Source organism: Lagenorhynchus albirostris, chromosome 10, assembly GCF_949774975.1.
Source record: "Lagenorhynchus albirostris chromosome 10, mLagAlb1.1, whole genome shotgun sequence".
In the NCBI taxonomy this organism is placed as follows: Eukaryota; Metazoa; Chordata; class Mammalia; order Artiodactyla; family Delphinidae; genus Lagenorhynchus; species Lagenorhynchus albirostris.
This window is the reverse complement of record NC_083104.1, coordinates 83,345,231-83,361,561: the sequence shown is the minus strand read 5'-3', so window position 1 is coordinate 83,361,561 and position 16,331 is coordinate 83,345,231. Positions and strand designations below refer to the sequence as shown.

At 46.4% G+C, this 16,331-nt stretch overlaps 8 non-coding genes across 8 annotated transcripts; 5 read left to right on the top strand and 3 right to left on the bottom strand.

Moving 5' to 3' along the window:
• Positions 1-518: 518 nt before the first annotated feature.
• TRNAT-AGU (transfer RNA threonine (anticodon AGU)) lies at positions 519-592 on the top strand. The gene has a single exon. It is a non-coding gene; the product is annotated as a tRNA-Thr (tRNA).
• A 2,184-nt stretch (positions 593-2,776) lies between these two features.
• On the top strand, positions 2,777-2,849 carry TRNAV-UAC (transfer RNA valine (anticodon UAC)). Its single transcript has one exon. It is a non-coding gene; the product is annotated as a tRNA-Val (tRNA).
• A 3,235-nt stretch (positions 2,850-6,084) lies between these two features.
• On the top strand, positions 6,085-6,157 carry TRNAR-ACG (transfer RNA arginine (anticodon ACG)). The gene has a single exon. It is a non-coding gene; the product is annotated as a tRNA-Arg (tRNA).
• Positions 6,158-6,825: 668 nt separating this feature from the next.
• Positions 6,826-6,899, bottom strand: TRNAI-AAU (transfer RNA isoleucine (anticodon AAU)). Its single transcript has one exon. It is a non-coding gene; the product is annotated as a tRNA-Ile (tRNA).
• Positions 6,900-7,426: 527 nt separating this feature from the next.
• Positions 7,427-7,500, top strand: TRNAI-AAU (transfer RNA isoleucine (anticodon AAU)). The gene has a single exon. It is a non-coding gene; the product is annotated as a tRNA-Ile (tRNA).
• A 2,482-nt stretch (positions 7,501-9,982) lies between these two features.
• On the top strand, positions 9,983-10,054 carry TRNAM-CAU (transfer RNA methionine (anticodon CAU)). Its single transcript has one exon. It is a non-coding gene; the product is annotated as a tRNA-Met (tRNA).
• Positions 10,055-11,405: 1,351 nt separating this feature from the next.
• Positions 11,406-11,487, bottom strand: TRNAS-GCU (transfer RNA serine (anticodon GCU)). Its single transcript has one exon. It is a non-coding gene; the product is annotated as a tRNA-Ser (tRNA).
• A 3,282-nt stretch (positions 11,488-14,769) lies between these two features.
• Positions 14,770-14,841, bottom strand: TRNAM-CAU (transfer RNA methionine (anticodon CAU)). The gene has a single exon. It is a non-coding gene; the product is annotated as a tRNA-Met (tRNA).
• Positions 14,842-16,331: the final 1,490 nt, after the last annotated feature.

The following is a 16,331-nucleotide window of genomic DNA, read 5'->3' as shown; positions in this document are numbered from 1 at the left end:
TCGTTCTTAACATGTATACATTTGCTGAATTCTTACCTTCGTTTTTCCATTTGCATGCCTTTACCTGCCACATAGCTCCAAAATCAAGATTGGGAAGCACGTTTCTCTTTTGTAAGACATTGCTTTTTCACAGTAAGAGTAGCAAATGGTGTGGTGAAGTCCTTCAAAGTGCTCCAGTTCATGTTATGTTTCAAGACGGTTAAGCACCATCATTTCCCAATTGCAGATTTGAAACTGAGAAATATCTCCTATAACGAAGTTGTAAAAGCTCCTAGAAGTGAAATGGTTTGGCTACCTATTTCAAGGGTCCAGAGGCTCAGAAAGTTTTTCTTGTCTTGGCACAGCATGTAAACTTCTGTGCATATTTCAGGCGAGAGAAAGTACAAGAACTTGATAGAAATTCTGAGAAGTAGTCCCGAGACTCTATCATTAATCAAAAATCCTTGAGAAATGCATTGGTGAAAGAGGAAAGTGACATCTCCTTCAAATACTGTAAGAATGAGTTTGGTGTCATAGTTGGCTCCGTGGCTTAGTTGGTGAAAGCGCCTGTCTAGTAAACAGGAGATCCTGGGTTCGAATCCCAGTGGGGCCTAAGGTGGCAGTGTTTTAAACATGGCAAACAAAAATTGGAATTAACTGCAGTTGACATGCCTTCAAGTCCTAGGAGGAGATGGGGACAACAACTCTCCCAAGAGCGTTACATGCCCTGAAATCATGAGATGAAGATTAGAATTACCTAGAGTGATTGCTTCTTGGTCTTTCCTTTACCTTTTAGATCAGGTGTCAGACATTGCCAGTTCGGTTTTGTGTGGTCTCTTCAATTATTTTTGCCTCCTAGAACTTTTAACACAATGGAGACGTTTGTTTCTCTTGACTGATTCATTGAATGGTCAACCTCTCCCCTCAGATACCCCCAATTTTGTGCCAGATAGCTCTTTGGCACATTGAATAGCACCTTAGAGCCATGCTTCTCAAAATTTTGTGAGCATATGAATGACCTGGTACGGTCCATTACAATGAGGGTTTTAGATGACTACATCTGCAACAGGGCCTGAAAGTCACCATTTCTACAGTCTCCCAGATGAGTGACATCTACACTACTGTTACGTGGACCATACAGTGTGGGGCAAGGCTACTGAATTAGTGATCTAGTTTCGATGGGTGTGCTTTCAAGTTCTGCACTTACATATGTTTACAGCTATTTTCCACACCCAATACTTAGTCTGGAGTTGTTTTTACCCATTTGCCTTTAGTCAAACTAATCCAAAACCAATAAAAGAACAAGGGAAAAGTTCTAATATAAATTAGAGTAGTGTAAATCAAGTAGTGTTATAACCGTTTCCTCTTTTCTTTTTAGTTTATTTTTACTGGAGTATAGCTGCTTTACAATGTTGTGTCTGTTTCCGCTGTACAGCAGAGTGAATCAGTTATACGTACACATATATCCCCTCTTTTTTTTAGATTTCCTTCCCGTTTAGGTCACCACAAGCACTGAGTAGAGTTCCCTGTGCTATGTGGTAGATTCTCATTAGTTATCTCTTTTATACATAGCCGTGTATATATGTCAATCCCAATCTCCCAATTCATCTCACTCCCCCTTCCTCCCTTGGTTTCCATAACTTTGTTCCCTACATCTTTGTCTCTATTTCTGCCTTGCAAATAAGTTCATCTGTACCAGAAAATGAATGACCATTTATCTCTGTGGTTTCATTTGGCAACTTTAAAAATAATTAACTGATTTCGTGCAATCTTATTATAATACTCAGTGCATGTGCCCTTTGCTACCTCAGACTTGCATACTTTTTCAGGACATCTGGTAGGGTCAGGATTGGCCACGTTGGGGGCCACTCATTGACTGCTTTACAGTAAACTTCTAATCAAAGTACTGGAAAATAATAAATCATCATTTTTGCTGCCAAGTCGATATCAGGGAAAAAACGGACTCCAATCTTGCTAGCTGGGAAATACTGTCTCACTTCTCTGTTTCCTGCAACCTTGGGACCAATCCAAGTTTGAGTTGCTGAGAACAGTTTTCAGCTTGGCTCTTGGTCAGACGTGCTGATGCAGAGCTGTCCTATCACGAATTTCTCACAGAGAATTCGAGGAAAGACCATGGTTTTGCTGCTGAGCACCTCCCTGATCCTTGAGGTAAAAGCTGGGAAGTGGACAAATACAGTGACGAAGGTCAGGTGAAGTGAGGAGAAAAATAAAGTATTGACATCGCTCAGAGCACAGGCGTTCCAGGCCAGTGTGAGTGACACTGGATAAGAAGTTGACTGACGACTCCCACCTCAACCTACTCGGCACAGAGTCCGGTCCCATGAATTCCCAAACACTACTCCTTTTGTCACTCCCTCCTGGGGCACAGCCCACCCCGCCCCTGCTCAGCAGTCTCCTCCAGACAAGCATGCCCTCTCGGAAGTTTGGGGGTCTTCAGGGCTCTGTGTGTTACGTCCTGGGTCCTACCGATGAGCAAGAGAGCTGGAAATGAAAGTCACAGGGTACTGTCGGGTAGTTCCTTGTAATCACATGCCCTAGGAGCCTGAGGTTACCCTGCCTGATGTTGGGGAAGGAATTTGGACTCTGCTTTTGAGTTACGTTTGGTTATGAGTCGTAGAGTTCCTATATTCTTATTTTAACACGTTTTTAAAAAGGAGGGAAAGCAAAGTGAGTGAGTGATAATATACTAAAAGAGAAATACTCAAAATTATTAGACTTGGGGAGCACCAAGGAAATGCCGTTTTATTGGACTTGTAAAATGCAACGTACATGTGACGTTTCCGTGGTGCAGCGGTCAGCACGTTCGCCTTACACGCGAAAGGTCCCCGGTTCGAAACCGGGCGGAAACAGTGCCCTTCCCAGGCTTTTGCCACTTTACCCACAAGTACAACTACTTCCTTACTACCTTGCTGCCCTCTCTAAGGTGCCCGACCTCAAAACAAAGGGTTTCCAACCTATCCTCACAACAGCAGTGCTCAGAACTACATCTTGTTAAAGTACTTACTGCATTTTAACATTTCTGTAGGTTCCTCGGACTCCAACACCTTTTACATTGTGTGAATTATGAGTATGTCCTGCCAGTCTGTGCCTAGTGTTTTTCTCTCCGAATGGACTTTTGAGGAAAACCGTGCTCAGTTTTTGTTGTTTTGTTTTGCGGGGTGGGGGTGGGGGTGGGTACAGTGTAGCAATCTTTCTTGTATGCTTAGTGCTTATTATGTCCTGTCTAACATATAGTTGCTCATCTCAAAGGCATGGCGTATTTTGCTAAATTTTCTTCAACAGACTTTACTGTTTTCACTTTCACTGTAGAGGCAAATGATTTGAAATGCAAGCAAATGGCCAGGAAGCAGCTGAGGTATGCTTACCGCAATTAGAAATGAATAAGTGAATGAATGCCATCAGACAAACAAGGATGTAAATCAAACAAACGAAAAACAAAAGGTGATGTTTCCAGATGTCTTCCATCTCCGGCATTTTCTTTTTTTCCTTGCCAGAAATATTTTCAAAAACCTTCAATATAAAATTCGTGTGTGGAGAAGGTGGAAAGCAATGGAGGACGGGGTGGAGGAAATGAATCAGAAACGTCTCCCGTCCCCAGAAAGTACACGTGGATTTTGTGTCCGGCAGAGGCCGTTGCTTAACCTCACTGTCCTTTCCTTTTTCTCCTAGTTCCCGGGGTCCGCGTTGGTACCCCCGTCAATACCCTCGGGGACTCGGTCTGCAGTCCGCCTTGATCCGGGTCTCTCTGCTCAGGTGTTTGCACAACGCGGTCAAGGCCAAGTCTCCCCTTCTCCGGAAGCCCAGGCTGCGCGCCGGGATCCGTAGGCCGACTCGCCTCAGCCACCTAGGCTTGCCTGGGAGGGGTGGCCGCTCGCTGCCACGAGCTGTCCTTTGGGCGCAGACACCTGTCGCTTACGTGGGTTCAAAAGGCAGTTGCCTTTAGGCACAGAACAGTCCCGGCCGGGCTCGGAAAGGGGTTAGGGTGGGTTTACCGGCGTGTGTGTTTAGAGACAAGTCTGTGGGACAGACGTACGCGGAATGGGGCGCGGGGGCCCTCGCAGGCAGGGTACCGAGGCCGGCAGGGGCTCCTCTCGGACACTTTAGGGGCTCGGCATCCCGCTCAACTCAAGGTGCGTGCCCGGCGGGCGGAGATGGTCCGCGTTGCCACCAGGAAGCCCGCCTCTTCCCGGAGTCAGGACCATGAACAGCGCACTCTGCATTTGCCGGGCTGTGTGAGGGATTTCTCAGAAGAGAGAAAGGACAGGGGGAAATGTTCTGATATAGTATATTGAGCTGGTGGTGTGTGTGTTTTAGGCACCGATTTTTTTAATTTACAAAAACACAGGAAGTACCGCATACAGTATTTCTACTTGATGGTTATGGAAGAACTGCTCACATATTAAGGTGTGGGGAAGTCATGGCTTACATACGATTTAACTAAAACTTAACCCTGACTAGAGCAGCCTGTTTTGCGACCTATTAAACATACCTTTTACATCAGCTTTAACCGTTAAAAAAAACCCAAAAAACATAAAACAAAAGCATACCGTTACATCTGCTTTAACCATTTAACTTTTACCGTTACCAGAAGTAAAAATGTCTGTTTTAAAGATGAAGATTAAACGCCTCCCTTCCTGGGACGCCAGTGCCAGTAGCACTTCCTCTCTACAGGGACCCTGGCTCTTGTCCCTCGTGGACTAAGGGGAGTCACATGATCTGAATGCCTGGGAGTTTTCCCAATGTTTGGGGGAATTTTAGCTGGCTTTTGCTTAGATTAGGTCAGACTAGATCTCAGATTCTGTGAACTTTGAGAGGACAAAAGTATGACAGACAGAAAGCAGTGTTTCTAAAAGAGTTGCCTATCACCTAAACATCTGATGGCTATTTTATTATGTGGCCCTGAAGATTATGGCCTGAAATCCTCTCCACGGCCACTCCTGTGTCTTCAGCTTCATTTCGTACCTCACTGCCCCCTCTCTCCCAACCAGCAGCCCTTTGTCCTGCCTGCCAGCAGTTCCTCTTGTTTCCCAGGGATGTGTGCACATATCATTCGTTCTACCCCAAATACTCCTCTGTACCTAGTGAACATCTCCTCAACCTTGAAACTTGACCTCCACCATTACTCCTTCAGACAAAACTTTCTAAGTAAATCTTCACATTTCTGTTAGCACTGTACACCTCTCTTTTATTGCAAAAGCCAGTTAGGTGAAAGATGGCAAAGCTGGGATGAGAACGCATTGCACTCTGGATTCCAAGTTTGGGCCGTCAAGAACATTACCATACCGTGTCTGTCTCTCAACATCCAAGGTCCTTCTCTCGAGGCAGTTGTACATTTTGAGGCATCTCTTTTGCCCAATTTGAAAACTAAAATAAACATACAACCAAATTGTCTAAAAAGAGCATGTCTGTCTGTTTGAAATGTATGTGGTATTAAATCAGTTCCTAAATTCCCACATTCTATGTCAAATTTGATTTCTGGAATGTGTGTACCTTTACTGAAGGACTGAATTCTTGCCTCGTTTTGCCTTTACCATAGACTTTTGCATGCTTTTATCCGATGCATGGTTTATCACAGAATTTGCCCATGATTCTCCCTCTTAGTGAGGCTTACTCTTTTAACAGTAAGAGGAAAAGATGTGATTCTTACAGCCGAACGCATTTCCAAACCAAATAAATGTGCACTATTTTTTAACGCTTAATTAAAGAGAATACAGGGCAGTCATTAGTCATCCGCGCACACATCATCAGGGTCCAATAGAAGTACATCCGAATATATGACGCGGGTGGAAGCATGGCAGATTAACAGAGTGATTGCAAAAATTTGCAAAGAGCACTCGCAGGAGAAAACTTGCTTTCAGGGAATGACATTCTTGCTATCACGTATGGAATGTTCTAAGGGTTACAATTCTTATGATTTTAAATATAGAAATTGAAAACAACGTTGTAGTATATACACTCACCGCGAATTACATGAATCTGTCGGAGTCAACAGTTTTGCGGTTATTTCCATCCTCACTCCGGAACCAGCGACTTCGGAGGTTTCATTTAATTAAATAGGCATGCTTAAGGGCCTGTTTCACGCAGGGGCCAGTGGCGCAATGGATAACGCGTCTGACTACGGATCAGAAGAGTCTAGGTTCGACTCCTGGCTGGCTCGGAACCCTTTTGACGCCCAATCACCTTGCAATTGACACGCCGACCAATTCTTCAAGCTTTCTCCGATCGCAATGACGTGCTGGGAAAAGCTCCCTCACCTTCCTTCTTGTTGCCCCACAGGGCAATCAATCCCGCCTCTTGCGCAACTCGGAAGGACCCTTCAAAGGCGATCACAGGAACGTTCACAATCTAACCTTTTCTGGTTTCAATCTCATACCGCAAATATGGAGAAAGGATCACACAGAGACACCTATACACAGATTCAAATCAAAGAGGCTTTAAGAAAAAAGAAGAGGAGGAGGAAGAACAAGAAGAAAGAAATAAAGAATCAATGTGGATCTACGAGTGTCTTCACCAATATTAGCTTCACTGGGTTACCCCTCAACCCCTTCCGAATAGAGAGACGAGAGGCTTTGACTGAGGCAATGGTAAATCTAGAAAGGCCGGGCTTGTGCGGGCCGGATATTGGAGCTGGTCCTGACCACCACGCACTCCACATTCCATGCCGCAGCTTGCTTTCCAGGACCGCGACTTCCAGAAGAGCGCTGGTTAGACAGTTCCAAAATGCGTGTGTGTGTGTGTGTGTGTGTGTGTGTGTGAGACGTGTATGTGCCTTTCAAGTCTCAGAGACGTGTAACCACCTTGGGTGGTAAGGAGTAAAAGCAAGCGTGGCCCGTACGGGGATCGAACCCGCGACCTTGGCGTTATTAGCACCACGCTCTAACCAACTGAGCTAACCGGCCGGGACGCGACGTATCTTTTCACTTAAAACTTTTAACCACCATTTCCCGCAGTACCTCTTCGGCCAAAGACAAACGTTTACTTTTCACGGTCCTCGGACACCTAGCTGCTCCATGTGTAACCCACCAAAGATGTGCTGTGCCCTCTACACAGAGAGCCAAACTCGGACAGCAGCCCTTTGTCCAAAAGGAAGCCTTGGGTTGCACGGCGCCGAGCCATTTACACAACTGCACATACTTCCATGGATTCCCCTGGCCGTTGGCCGCAGCTTCCTCCAAAAACGTCGGCTTCCTCTTTCACGTCCAGGAGTACGACTGAAAACCGGTGTGCCTTCTTTCCGTTTGGTTTTCTTTCAGGAGACAGCGTCTCATTCTGTTTATTTTGGGTGGAAAGCAACAACCACCACCAAATTCTCCTGAGAGAAGCTACTCTTGGAACGTAACCTTTGAAAGAGGTTGGGGGGTGGGGGCGGGGAAGGAGAGAGGGCGCAAGAGGAACGAAAGAGGAGAATAAGGGCGAGGTGTTCGGGGGCCGGTTAGCTCAGTTGGTTAGAGCGTGGTGCTAATAACGCCAAGGTCGCGGGTTCGATCCCCGTACGGGCCACTCCTTTACGATCACCTGCGCAGGGAACTTCCCCTGCCGTAATCCCTCAGGAAGAAACTTGCTTCTTAACCTACGCACGCCTGCGAAAAGGGTAGAGTCCTCTCTATAATAACATGTTCCAAGTCCACCATCCCTCGCGGACCTTTTATCCACTCCTTACCCAACTCGGCTCTCGGCCTACTACAACTTCAACATTCTTCCCAGCAGGCAGTGTACTCTTTCCTCCGGGACCAGTGGCTGAGGACTGAGGACAGAGACACGTGCAGGGCCAGAGGACGCAAGAGTGGGAGCTCGACCTAACACGAAAAATGGGCGGGAAAAAGTGGAAAAGATTACTGGCAACCTTTGGTTACAAGCTTATTCGCTTTTCAATTCTCTTTCCAAAGTAGTTGCGCAATCAACGTCCTTTCTCAAATCCTCACGAGATACAAAGTAAATAGGCGTTCTTTCAAAGGTCGTTCTTTCCACGTCTCTGACGACTCTTTCAGAGGAACTGACAGCCGAGATTGCCCTGTGAGGAAGGACCACGCCAGGCGGACTGGTTCAGGATACTTCCTCTTCCCTCCATGTCAGCAGCTCCTTGAACACTTTGAGCAAGAAACACAAAACACAGACTTTTCTTTTCTTTTCTTAAGGACAGGAATCGAATCTGGATTCCTTAGACAGACGTGCATCTCATATCGTTGCTTCTGACTTGAAAGGACAGTTCAGTATCATGGTAACTTCTCTGATCTTTGTGGGAAGTCCTGCCCCAGACTTGTACAGTTTCCCTACCTGCGTGCGCTGACCAGTGCTAAGCTCCACGTGGAGTGCTGTCTGGAGGTTTCTCTTCTCGCGGCTCTCTCCTTTCCGGTACTCTGTCCTGCCAGCTTTAGCTGCCTTGGTCTCCTGGACTATCCGCCCCGTCACTTCAACTTAGGGAGTTCACCAGCCTCCGCCTGGGTTCCTGTTCCGCGCACTGGGGCCTGGAAACTCTCTCAAGGCTGCAATCCCAGGTCTCACCTCATGCCCAGAAAACTCGCTCATTCCTTTCTTTCTGTCAGGGAGCACCATCCTTCTTTGCCTGATGTTTGGTGTCTTGAAAACTCTTTCGTCTATTTTGTCAGGTTTTGCTTCTTTCAAGCAGGAGGGTGTATCTGATCCTTGAGATTTCGTCTTAACTGGAAACAGGACTTTCTGCCCTCTAGAAGACGAAGGGGGAAAGCTGAGGCCTCTTCGGTGTGTGCTGGGGGTTGCAGGCTCCGAGGGAGCAGAGGCAGGCGGGCTGCTTAGTGCAGCGGCCTGTCTCAGGGCAGTTGGCATTGCCTTCCTGGGAAACGTGGGGCCTCATATTGCGTGTGGCAAGCAGTGTGCTCAGGTATTGCACTGGGGCTCCAGGCTGCAACTGGGCCAAACTGTCTGGAGGGCTCAGGCTACAGGCCTCGGCGCCAGTCAGGTGGTTTCCTCTGGTGTGTGAGTGTGATGTGTGTGTGTGTGTGTGTGTGTGTGTGTGTGTTGGGGGGTGAGGGGGGGGCGGGGTTTGGGCCAGGGCTGTTTGCGGGAGAGGAGGGCTCTTGTGTGAGAGCAGGGCTGAGTCCAGGAGTGCTGAGGGGCCGATGCCGCCAAAACGGGCATTCGGATCTCTGTCCGGCTGGAAGGCTGAAGGTGGGAGTTTTCTGATGAGGGGGTGGGAGCCTTGGAGGGCGTGGGATCCGGGCACTCTTTCCTTATCGCCGCCCCGCTGTCGCCCGCGGGGCATCGGAACACCTACGTGCTCCGTCAGTGCCTCACCGTGGGTGAATTCCGGTCGTCCTCTTGGTGGCCTGGAGATGACTGCCACTTAGCACAGCCTCAGAGGCTGAGATTGGATGAATCAGTGGGACCCGCCCAGCACCTGAGTCCACCGGAATGACCCCGCTCCGTCCTTCCTTCCCTTGCTGCCTCTAGTACCCTTTCTCTCTCTCTCCCCACACACACCCCCGTCTCTCCTTTCCATTAGGTTACTACTTCTCTGTGGTACCCTTTTCCCAATACTTTATTGAAGTATATTTTTAAATGAAAAGCGTTTATGTGTAGTTTGAGCTGATAAACTTTACCGATGTATCCTACTCCCATGTGACCACCACCCAGATGGAGACTGAGAACATTCCCATTAGTCCAGAAAATCGCCTTATGCCCCCTTACCAGTCAAGACTGCATCCTGCAAGCTAATCGCTGTCGGATTTCTAGCACCAGACAGTTTGCCTGCTCTTGAACTTCATAGACGTGGAATCATATAGCATATCCTACTGTGAGGCATTTTGGGGGTCCAGCATGATATTTCTGAGAGTGATCTGAGTCCTTCCACGTGCAATAAGTCACAGAACTTTGTTCCGCTTATTGCTGGGAAGTTGATTCTTTCGATTTTATAAACAAACCAAAATTTGTCTGTATATACAAGGACACATGACATAGCTCGTGATGTTCATAGTGGGGAAAAAGGAGCTCCACGTGCCGGCCTGTCAGCAGAGTGGCGCAGCGGGAGCGTGCTGGGCCCATAACCCAGAGGTCGATGGATCGAAACCATCCTCTGCTAAGCTTCCTTCTTCTAACACCCAGTTCTTTTCTCCTGGATCGCAGGCACGACATAGCGAGAAGAAATTTCGTCAACTTACACATGCACCTTCTTCCTCGACCACCTCTAGAATCCATTGCCACCCCCTACCTAACCACTGTAAACCAGTTAGCGTTTTCCTTTCCCCTCCTTTTCCTTTCCTTTCCTTTTCTTTTTTCTTTTGCCAGTTGGGAGGGGGGGACGGGGTGGGGAGCACAATCCACCCTCCTCACTCATTTCAAAAGAGAGGCGAATCTCTAGCCCTTCTCACTCGAGAATACTTTAAAAATTACCGTTCATTTCCAACGGATCAGTATCATTTCTTCCAGGAAATAAAATACACACTTCACTCCAGTTAGGGTTTTATATTTTCTTTACACTCGAAAGAAAAACATTTTTTCTTGATTTCTGCCCGATGACTATGTCGCATTTTTACTTGGGCTCGAGTCTCCTACCCTTTGTCGCCTCTTTTTTCGCTCCTACGCATGATTTATCAAATTTAGATCAAGTTAATGCGAAAGCTTTGTGAATCCTTTTTGAAAGCAATACATGTTGCAATTACCATGAAGACGCCATTCGCGTGCACTCTATGGGAAAAACAGAAGCAAAGGAGTTAAATGTGAAATGGCAGGAGAAAAAGAAATGAATGTGCTAAAATAAAAACATCTGTGCATCACTACCTAACTGTCAAGCTCAGGGGGGGAAAACACACACATGGAAGTCTTAGGAAAAAAAATTTTTTCCCGTTTTTTGAGGAACCCTTTTTAGTGAAAGTACTCTTTAATGAGTCCTTACGTCATGACAAGGAAGTATAAATTCCTCCAAAACAGGAAGCACTCTAAATAATGAGAATTTTAAAAAATCAAATGGAAAACTAGAAATGAGCTGAAGATGGCGATAGAGGGAGGGACCTGTTCTCTTCCTCTACCTGTTGCTTTGAAGGTGTTCTTATCTGGACGTCCACTAAACCAACACTCTTCAACTTATTTTGCCTGCTTACCCTCTAAATTGTTCAGAGGAGGGAATAGCCAGGTTCTGACCAAAACTCTGGGTCCTTTGGCTCTGCAACGTGTGCCACCATGTGATGGAAGGGAGGGTTTACGCCTTCAAGACACCTTTCCTATGGGTCCCCAAGAGGTCGGGGCCACATCACTTCCATGTGTGAGATGTGATGAGATAAGCAGTAAACCACGCTCTAAGAGTAGAGAGCAATTGCACTCAGCCAGCCAAGCAAGAACACTCGAGTATCTGGGAAGGACACGTGCAATGCACAATTCTTTTGTCAAGATAGAAGATAAAAGAGCAAATGGCACTGTCCCCCCACTGGAAAAGTCGACGAGGATGGGATTCGAACCCACGCGTGCAGAGCACAATGGATTAGCAGTCCATCATCTTAACCACTCGGCCACCTCGTCCCACGGGAGAAAAATGCTTTTGAATACTTTTTTGCTTTTGAATACTTTTTAAAAGTCTTGCTTTTGGCAAAGCCTTACCTTTTCATTTTTCTGTACAGTACCGTTCTTCAAAGTGCAGTCATTTTAAGAGAATTTTCACACAGAACCTGTTCTTTCCCCCTTTCTCCTGGGAGCCTTTCACACTTTGATAATCTTTTAACCTGCTCGTGTCTCCAGCCTTAATTGTCATCCTTCCTCAGTACTCGCATTGCCTTCCAGTCAAGATAAAATTTTTTCTATTCCCCCCAAGCTCCATAATCTTCTCATTCTTCACCGGGAACACTCTAGTCCCCACCTCTGCCCTCACTTCACCTCATTCTCTACACGTTCCTCAGATCTCAGTTTGGGCCTTACAGCTCTCCTCCCCGTCTCCCTCCTCTCCCCCTTCCCTTCCTCTTCCCCCCCACCCCTCAGCCTCCGTCGAAAAGCCCTTCTTACTGAGCTTTTACAGTTGAAAAAATTTCGAGAATACGTTTTCTCTCAAAACATATTCTCATTCCGTTTCTGCCACAGAATTTTATCCTAATACTATGTATTTTTATGCTCAATTACCCAATCATGCCACTATGCAATAGAAAGTATTTATTTACATTAACTGGAATCTAAATTTCAGTTATTTCCAGTGACTATAAATCTGTGTTTAAGTGTTTTTTTTCTGACTTGAATTACCTTCACATTTAGTAAGAACATTCAGTAAAAATATTAATAGCTAATTTTGATAAGGAAGTTGTTACATATGTAAAGTAGAATTGCATTGGTAAGACATTTTTTAGTGAAAGGGCAGGGAATATTTTCTCCCATCAATTCATGCGTTTGTGGATGAAAATTTCTTATGGCTGGAATAAGAAGAATTCGGTGAAAATTAGCAAAAAGACCATTAGTTTTGAATAAGTGTGTGGCTTACAAAAGGTGCTTTTATGATTATTTAAGGTGCATTATTAAAAGTAGAATCTTCAATACATTTCCACTGTTCATCTAAATTTAACAAACGGTGGCAATAAGTAGGAGTGATAGTGAGCAGGGGTCTAGTAACTATATAAAAATTATTTTTACAAAATATGGATTTCTATTTGACAGAGTCAAGGAGAATAATTTTTTTACGAGTCTGAATAAGTGTAAAAATATTAAAGCACTAACTTTCTGTGATATATATGTATGTTCCCTTCATTAAAACTGTAGTGTTCATAGTTGGAAGTAGATGAAGAATTTGTCACTTTCTCCTCTGTGAAACTGTATAAAATACACAAAGGAGACGCAGCCCTGTGTCTTGTTTACAGGTGAGACTTTGGAGACACCAATATTCCCATTTGTTTTTTGTCAACAGGGAATATTTTTACCCCTGAAGTAACGTGCCACAGTAAAATGTTGTATAAAAAGTAATAGAATGGCATGATTTGCAAGGGAATGTGAAAGTAGAATCCGTTCACATCCATGGGAGCCAGCGCGCGATCAGGAAGATACATTTTAGGAAAATGTTTCACTGTCTCCTACTGGATCTGGCCATCTCCAGAGTAGCAACGCTGTAGTTGAGTTGCTCTGGGGTACAGTGCTCTCGCTTTTGCCATCTTCCTTAAACACTAGAGCTGAGTTTTCCTGTTCACATTTCTTTTCTCCTCGCCTCTTCCATCCCGGGCTCTCTCCAAAACTAAACGACCCCAGCAATTCCTAGGACGACCACTCTTTTCGAACAGGCAGAAGAGGGTCCGAGCTCTGGGCCAGACCAGGAACCGCAGAGAAAGCCGAGGAGCAGCGCGCCCAGCAAAGTCTTCAGGGAACCCTCGCTAGGAAATGTCAGGGTCGCGTGGAGTAAACTCCGCCGTCAACAGGGAAAAGTCTATATAATTCAGTTCATTTGCCCGCTTTTCGAGAACAGGCAAAGTTCCAGGTGCAAACGCCAAAAGTGGCGCGTGCAACATTCCTGCTTCAGTTCCTCCCACCTCCCACTCGCTTTGGTCAGGTATTTCATGTCCTTCCCAGATACTCGAGTGTTCTTGCTTGGCTGGCTGAGTGCAATTGCTCTCTACTCTTAGAGCGTGGTTTACTGCTTATCTCATCACATCTCACACATGGAAGTGATGTGGCCCCGACCTCTTGGGGACCCATAGGAAAGGTGTCTTGAAGGCGTAAACCCTCCCTTCCATCACATGGTGGCACACGTTGCAGAGCCAAAGGACCCAGAGTTTTGGTCAGAACCTGGCTATTCCCTCCTCTGAACAATTTAGAGGGTAAGCAGGCAAAATAAGTTGAAGAGTGTTGGTTTAGTGGACGTCCAGATAAGAACACCTTCAAAGCAACAGGTAGAGGAAGAGAACAGGTCCCTCCCTCTATCGCCATCTTCAGCTCATTTCTAGTTTTCCATTTGATTTTTTAAAATTCTCATTATTTAGAGTGCTTCCTGTTTTGGAGGAATTTATACTTCCTTGTCATGACGTAAGGACTCATTAAAGAGTACTTTCACTAAAAAGGGTTCCTCAAAAAACGGGAAAAAATTTTTTTTCCTAAGACTTCCATGTGTGTGTTTTCCCCCCCTGAGCTTGACAGTTAGGTAGTGATGCACAGATGTTTTTATTTTAGCACATTCATTTCTTTTTCTCCTGCCATTTCACATTTAACTCCTTTGCTTCTGTTTTTCCCATAGAGTGCACGCGAATGGCGTCTTCATGGTAATTGCAACATGTATTGCTTTCAAAAAGGATTCACAAAGCTTTCGCATTAACTTGATCTAAATTTGATAAATCATGCGTAGGAGCGAAAAAAGAGGCGACAAAGGGTAGGAGACTCGAGCCCAAGTAAAAATGCGACATAGTCATCGGGCAGAAATCAAGAAAAAATGTTTTTCTTTCGAGTGTAAAGAAAATATAAAACCCTAACTGGAGTGAAGTGTGTATTTTATTTCCTGGAAGAAATGATACTGATCCGTTGGAAATGAACGGTAATTTTTAAAGTATTCTCGAGTGAGAAGGGCTAGAGATTCGCCTCTCTTTTGAAATGAGTGAGGAGGGTGGATTGTGCTCCCCACCCCGTCCCCCCCTCCCAACTGGCAAAAGAAAAAAGAAAAGGAAAGGAAAGGAAAAGGAGGGGAAAGGAAAACGCTAACTGGTTTACAGTGGTTAGGTAGGGGGTGGCAATGGATTCTAGAGGTGGTCGAGGAAGAAGGTGCATGTGTAAGTTGACGAAATTTCTTCTCGCTATGTCGTGCCTGCGATCCAGGAGAAAAGAACTGGGTGTTAGAAGAAGGAAGCTTAGCAGAGGATGGTTTCGATCCATCGACCTCTGGGTTATGGGCCCAGCACGCTCCCGCTGCGCCACTCTGCTGACAGGCCGGCACGTGGAGCTCCTTTTTCCCCACTATGAACATCACGAGCTATGTCATGTGTCCTTGTATATACAGACAAATTTTGGTTTGTTTATAAAATCGAAAGAATCAACTTCCCAGCAATAAGCGGAACAAAGTTCTGTGACTTATTGCACGTGGAAGGACTCAGATCACTCTCAGAAATATCATGCTGGACCCCCAAAATGCCTCACAGTAGGATATGCTATATGATTCCACGTCTATGAAGTTCAAGAGCAGGCAAACTGTCTGGTGCTAGAAATCCGACAGCGATTAGCTTGCAGGATGCAGTCTTGACTGGTAAGGGGGCATAAGGCGATTTTCTGGACTAATGGGAATGTTCTCAGTCTCCATCTGGGTGGTGGTCACATGGGAGTAGGATACATCGGTAAAGTTTATCAGCTCAAACTACACATAAACGCTTTTCATTTAAAAATATACTTCAATAAAGTATTGGGAAAAGGGTACCACAGAGAAGTAGTAACCTAATGGAAAGGAGAGACGGGGGTGTGTGTGGGGAGAGAGAGAGAAAGGGTACTAGAGGCAGCAAGGGAAGGAAGGACGGAGCGGGGTCATTCCGGTGGACTCAGGTGCTGGGCGGGTCCCACTGATTCATCCAATCTCAGCCTCTGAGGCTGTGCTAAGTGGCAGTCATCTCCAGGCCACCAAGAGGACGACCGGAATTCACCCACGGTGAGGCACTGACGGAGCACGTAGGTGTTCCGATGCCCCGCGGGCGACAGCGGGGCGGCGATAAGGAAAGAGTGCCCGGATCCCACGCCCTCCAAGGCTCCCACCCCCTCATCAGAAAACTCCCACCTTCAGCCTTCCAGCCGGACAGAGATCCGAATGCCCGTTTTGGCGGCATCGGCCCCTCAGCACTCCTGGACTCAGCCCTGCTCTCACACAAGAGCCCTCCTCTCCCGCAAACAGCCCTGGCCCAAACCCCGCCCCCCCCTCACCCCCCAACACACACACACACACACACACACACACACACATCACACTCACACACCAGAGGAAACCACCTGACTGGCGCCGAGGCCTGTAGCCTGAGCCCTCCAGACAGTTTGGCCCAGTTGCAGCCTGGAGCCCCAGTGCAATACCTGAGCACACTGCTTGCCACACGCAATATGAGGCCCCACGTTTCCCAGGAAGGCAATGCCAACTGCCCTGAGACAGGCCGCTGCACTAAGCAGCCCGCCTGCCTCTGCTCCCTCGGAGCCTGCAACCCCCAGCACACACCGAAGAGGCCTCAGCTTTCCCCCTTCGTCTTCTAGAGGGCAGAAAGTCCTGTTTCCAGTTAAGACGAAATCTCAAGGATCAGATACACCCTCCTGCTTGAAAGAAGCAAAACCTGACAAAATAGACGAAAGAGTTTTCAAGACACCAAACATCAGGCAAAGAAGGATGGTGCTCCCTGACAGAAAGAAAGGAATGAGCGAGTTTTCTGGGCATGAGGTGAGACCTG